General features: G+C 51.5%; 1 protein-coding gene across 5 annotated transcripts in view; it reads left to right on the top strand.

The window, feature by feature from the left end:
- Window positions 1-2,220: 2,220 nt before the first annotated feature.
- Window positions 2,221-5,885, top strand: part of LOC106896557 (nuclear receptor coactivator 7) — a 69,795-nt gene continuing 66,130 nt past the window's right edge. For 3 of the 5 annotated variants that reach the window (XM_014956646.1, XM_014956642.1, XM_014956641.1), the window contains exon 1: window positions 2,222-2,451. The gene's annotated coding sequence lies outside the window, so the exon portion shown is untranslated. Of the gene's footprint in view, window positions 2,452-5,885 lie in introns of all 5 variants that reach the window. The other 2 variants (XM_014956645.1, XM_014956643.1) reach the window with 2 other exon arrangements.

Genomic DNA, 5,885 nt, shown 5'->3' with positions numbered 1-5,885 from the left:
CGGACGGGGGGGTCCCGCGGGAGGGGCGGAGAGTGGAGAGAGGGGGCCCCTGCGGGGCGGGTGGCGGGATGGCGGTGGGAGGCCGGGCGGGAGGGAGCCCTCGGCGCGGCGCTGCGGGAGCGGGAGCAGCCGCGGCCCGCACCCGGCGACAGACGAGCGCTGTGCGGCCGGGGCAGAGGGCGGCCTGTTCGGAGCGCGGGGCGGGACAGGCCGGGCCCCCTCCCTGCCGCCGGGGCCTCCCCCGCCGCCCCCGGCCGCTGGGCGGACGTCGGTCCCCGCCGGGAGCGGGGTTGTTTTCCCTCGGCGCGGGTGGCCGGTGGCGCGGTCTCTGTGCGGGTGTTGCTGTGAGGGCTCCGGGCAGGGCCTGCCCAGCGCCGCCCCGGCCTCACCGCGCTGCGGGCGGGCTGCGGAGAGAGAAACGCCACAAGCCCCGCGGCTGTGGGTGTGCGGGCGCGGGGAGAGGCGAGCTAACGGCTGCCGCGGGTGGAATGGAAGCCCTCGGCTCCACGGAGGGAAGGCGGCTTGGGGCTTCACTTGCCTTGTGCTGCCCTGGCCTGGGCACGGGACAGGTGTGGGTCTGTGACCCTGCCTCTTCTGGGGAGGTCTCAGGGGGGGAGTGGGAGCTGCCATGGCCGGGGATCACATCTGCATAAGCACTGTCTCCTCTGGAGTGTCAATTTCATGAGCCAGGAGCTGTGGGAGCTGTACCGGCAGAAGGCACGTTCCCTATTGAAGAAGTGTCCACGATATAAGAGGGTTTGCTCTACACAAGCAAATTTCCCTAGTTCCTCAAACCCTCTGCCTCTGAAATGAGTTGTACAAGAAGCCTTACCTTGTTAAGGTAGATAAGCTTCAGACTATGATCTTGTGGACTCTGCAAATACACATTAGCTTAGCTTAGCTTTAAAAGCTTTAGAGTCTGGAAATAAATTTAGGGTGACCGCTGTCCTCAGGAGGTTTGGGTTTCTGTCCCGATGGAGTCCCTGTTCAGGCAATGGTTCGTTCCGTCCCAAACCCTCACAGCAGCAGGCTTGGACAAAGGGTGTGTCTTGGTTGCCATGGAGCTTTCTTTGGTCCAAACAGCAATTTTACTGTGCAATGAGATAACTTATAAAGCGTGAGGTTACAATCAGGCCCAATTAGATACAGCCTGATGTGCTATATACTTCAAGAACTGAGTTTCACACCCAGCAGCAGCTCCTTTGGTGTAAGACCGAGGTGTTTCAGGGCTGGAGGAGCCAAAGCCGTGGAGCACTGGAGGCAGAGCACAGCTCAGGATGGGGCCACCGCAAAGAGGGGGACGTGGTAGGTGAGAGAGAGAGGGGGCTTGGTCCCAGAGATAGTCTGTGCCCCTTGCTGGAGAGGAAGGGAAAGCGGGGCCTGGTTTCCTGCATCTCAGAACCTGCAAGGAACTCCGGCCAAATATGAGGGAGGTTCTATAGGGCAGAAACTGAGCGAGCTTTCCTGCAACTCAGAACCTGCAAGGAACTCCGGCCAAATATGAGGGAGGTTCCATATGGCAGAAACTGAGCGAGCTGTAAAGGAATTAGTAAGTTTCCCTGGGTCTGCACTGCCCTGGTTACAGGCATAGGCTTCCCCACCCTGGTGCTGCCCGTGGTGCCAGCAGCTCTGAGACAGCAGGGTTAAACACATCAGGTGCCTGTGCAGCGCTGGCAATGGTCTTACAGGAAGGTTGTTGCCACTGGTTGTTCTCAGGGCCTCTGTTGTGCGACACCTCGAGGGAGGCAGGAGCGAGCCCCTGCTTTTCAAGCTGCTTGAGTGACAGAGACAAAATCTTCCCCCAGCAGTTTCAGAGAAGTAGCCGAGCCTAGGAAAGATGGGATCTAAGGCTGGTGGTGGAGCGGCCAAACGTGTTTTGTCCTTGCCTTAGGAAACTGCTAGATGTAGAAACAAACCTCTGTTTTGCTTGACAATTAGCAAGTTATTTTCAATGTGTGTAATATACTAAGCAACTGTTGAGCAGTGAAGGGGTTGTTAATTACAGCCATAAGAGTAGTGAAAACTCTACTGTATGTACTAGAGAAATTTTACTGAAATAAGAAATGTTTCCCTGGGTGTGAGCCCAGGTTAGGAGGGGCAGGGGGCTGACCACTAGACCGCCAGGAAAGTAGCACTGAGAGTCATATGCTGGCTAGTTATTTTTAGAAGTGGCTTTCTGCTCTGTACCAGTCATGTGCACTGACAAAAGATTACGCCTCTTCTCTGGCTTCCTGTATCCTACAGAGAAACGCATCGGTGACGCTGCCAGCGATTCAGCCTCCTGCCAGTGCAGAGGCAGCCAGTGCCGGCACCTGCATCCCTGCATCCCTGCATCCCGGTGATGCCAGCTGGAGAAGGATGATCCTCCCCAAAGCGCCAGGGAAGGAATGTCGGAGGCCGATGTTTCTTTTCACTTAGCACAAGGGCACAGCGGCGTGTCAGTAAAACCGAGTGAGTAGCGTTCCGTGTCAGAGGTACCGTACCCCAGCTGCTGGAGTCTGCTATGCAGAGCTGAATTTTGGAACCTGAAAAATCAGAGCAATTACTTTAAATGCAAGCTGTAAAGCAGCATACAATTAACTTGTCTGTTCCGTATGAATACATTACATACTATGATTACTTTAATTTGCCATGTTAATTGATGTGTGACAGCAGGCTTACTATGTAAAAATGAGTAAGAATAACATCAAAGTAATGTGCTAATTTATGGAAAGTATATTATTTGAGTATGTTTCCGCTATATAACGGTGAGTACAAATTGTCTTTAGTACCTGGGGTACATGCGTCAGCAGTAGTGAAAATGCTTGATTTGCACAAAAGCTGCAAACGATCTGTATAACTGTGTGTGCATTTGTGACTCCTCTCTTTCCTCAACCGAGTGTTTGATCTGGAAAGTCTTGACATCAGCTTTTCTTCTTTAAGTTACCCTGATTTAAAATGTACATCAGGGAGGTGGAGAGGAGAGGGAGGGAAAAGATGATGCACAGTCTTTTGCTATTTTATGTTTAATTTCCATGTGTGGTCAGAATGGTTACTTAACTGTCAGATTATAGTGATTTTCTGTGGGAAAAATACTGTTTTAGTTTATGTTTCTTGTATCTATCTTCACCATAATAGTGTTTTTATGGAAATAATCTGAAGGAGACCTCAAGAGGTGTTGTCCAAATGTGACAGCAGTTCTGATACTCCCGGTTCCAAGATCATCTTCCCGGCTGTGCGGTGACTTGCTGTATCTTCTGGTAGTCTGATGGGAGTGGAGGCAGGGGCAGCCTGTGAGAATTTGCAGTGTCATGTCTTCATGCTGTGCAGGCTGCTCAGTTACTGGTGACAGACAAGATTTTAAAGATCCTGAACAAAAATGGGGAAGTAACTCACCAGCAGTATTTTTATAAATATTTTAAAAAGTTCTTCTAATGTTTTTGTTGACCTTCTGTTCTTCCCCTGATGCTATATTTGATCCAGGAAAACCTGTGTCAGCTTTTTTTTCTCTTAGCCTGTGTTAAAATGCATGTGATTCTGGGGCTCAGGGTGAGTTATGATGGTGGGGTGCTTCATCCAGTGTCCACTGAGCTCAACAAAATACCTTAGTTGAAAGAAATAGGAATTTTTCATCATCTCCTCATGTATCTCAGCAAATTCCTTTTTTTTTTTTTTTTACAGTCTTTGCAGAGCATTTGGGAAGCAACTTCTGGTTTGCTCTGCTAGACAGCAGAAATGGGTGCACAGAATCAGTTATTAGGGGAGAACTTCTTAGAGAAGTTTCAAGCTCTGGTTTCTTCCTCTTTCCTTTCTGTGAAACTTGTAGAAATATTCAATACCCCTGTCAAATCGAGTTATATCTAGACAATCAATTCAAAGTTACAGGGTTAGTTGGGGACACTCAGAAAATTCATCATTACATAAACCGAAGAAGGCAGGCTAAAAATAGCCATGTATTGTTACAGAAGTCAACCCCCAGTGCAGGGTAGGATCAGGCAGAGCCTCAATTATGCATAAAAGTCTGCCTCTATGGAACCTACTTTGTGACTGCTTCATGGTGAATAATTGTAAGAGTCATTGGGAAAACCAGGATGACTGCTAATGGAAAAAGATGGGTGTCACCTTTATTTTTATGCCTTTTAAAAACTGGACTGTTAGGGTATTCAAGCTCATCGGTGTAATTCTTTATAGCAGGTTGTTTGTCTTGACTAAACGAGCCATAAGCTAACAGCTCCAGATGTTAAAAAAAACTTTACGTGAACCACACATGAGCTATACAATATTTTTTTTTTCTCATATCAGTACGAGCTGATCTGAGTGTGGGCCATCAACGCGCTGGACCCTGGCAATTGTTTTTCTCTGTGATGTGTGCAGCTCTGTCAATATCCGCTGCAGTGTGTATTGTGAAGATGAAAACCCATGCAAACATTGTGCCCCGAGTCTCTTCTGCCATCCTTGTCTTATCATGCACGGGAGTTTCGGTGAGAAATATTTTTCTAGGGTAAAAATTCACAATTCGGAACTGATTAAAATAGCAAAGTTGCATTTTATCTCCAAAATAGTGCAGCCAGTGATAAAACAAATTTGCCCAATCCTGAAATGAATGAGCGACGTGAATTTAAGATGTTCTCAGGTGCTTCTGCTCCAAGTGCTGCTGATTCTGCTGCTCTGGCAGGCGTTGGGGTGATTTCTCCCCACACCAGGAGGCTAAAATACGTGTTGGAAGTGTCTGGGGCACTGGGAGTGCTGCAGAAAGGTGGGCTTTCTTTGCCCTGTGGAATCTGTGCATGGACCCCACAGAGCGTCCATACAATCCAGTCCAGGTGACGGACAGTGAACTGGTGCCTTAGGACAGGGACAGCTTTTCCTGGAGCTAAGATAAGGTGTTGGTTGCTGTCACAGCCACACAGGCCCAGCTAAGAGATAAGCAGGGTTCCACTGCTCTGATGGGCAGGGCTGCATGGCTTAAGCAACTTGGTAAAAGTCAAGTAAACGGTACTATTTTAGGTCTGCAGTTTTCTTTCTCTTTTTCCCCCGTTTTATTCCCTAAGCATTCCCGGGGGGCTACCCGAGAGCAGGGCCCGTTCTTCTGCGCTGTGCTCTGAGATCTGAGCTCTGGGTCTGCCCGTCTTGTGCCTGGCTGGTGATGGAGGTACAGCTGCAGGACCTGCAGCGTGCAACAACACGTGTCCGCTAAGCAGGAGACTGGTCTCCTCTAAAATAAACGGGTTTGGGAAAAAAAAATAAATCCCATGCGAGGTTCCCTTTTAGCTGTAGGTACGGCAGCAGGAGAGGGGAGGAGCGGGGCAGGGGGGTGGGAGAGGGCTGCCCGTCCCTGCTGGAGCTCCATTCCCTCCCGAGACCCACACGCCGGGGTTTGAAGTGGATCTTCCAGCAGCAGACAGGTTAAACACAGGCCTCTGACAGGTGCCTCTCCCACCTACAACTTGTTGGATTTGTTGCATTCTGATGAATACTAAAAAAATACATTTTTATCTTGAGCCCCCTCTGCACAGCTTGCTCTTTAGGTTGGGGCCATCTCTCGCGTGTGTGTGTCTGTACACACCGTGTGTGTGTCTGTACACACCGCGTGTGTTTTGATCCACGCGGGAACCCGCCGCTCGCCCGCCCGCTGTCCCGCACGGCCCGGGCCCTACCGCGGCTACCGCAGCCCCCCGGCGCCCGGCCCGTCCGAGGCGGTCGCTGCCCGACGTGGGGAGCAGGCAGAGCACCCTTCGGCTACCGGCGGGGCGGGAGGGCTGCCCGCCGTTCCCCGGCCAGGGGCAGCGCGTTCCCGGTGGCCGCAGCGGGGTCGGGGCGCCGGACGGGCGGGTAACGGCTGCGGTGCCGGGTTCCCCGGGTAACCTCGGTGCCCAGAGGGGCTGCTCGGTGCCAGCCCTGCCCTC

This window comes from Calidris pugnax, unplaced genomic scaffold (assembly GCF_001431845.1).
Source record: "Calidris pugnax isolate Ruff unplaced genomic scaffold, ASM143184v1 scaffold320, whole genome shotgun sequence".
In the NCBI taxonomy this organism is placed as follows: Eukaryota; Metazoa; Chordata; class Aves; order Charadriiformes; family Scolopacidae; genus Calidris; species Calidris pugnax.
This window is presented reverse-complemented; position numbering and strand designations above follow the sequence as displayed.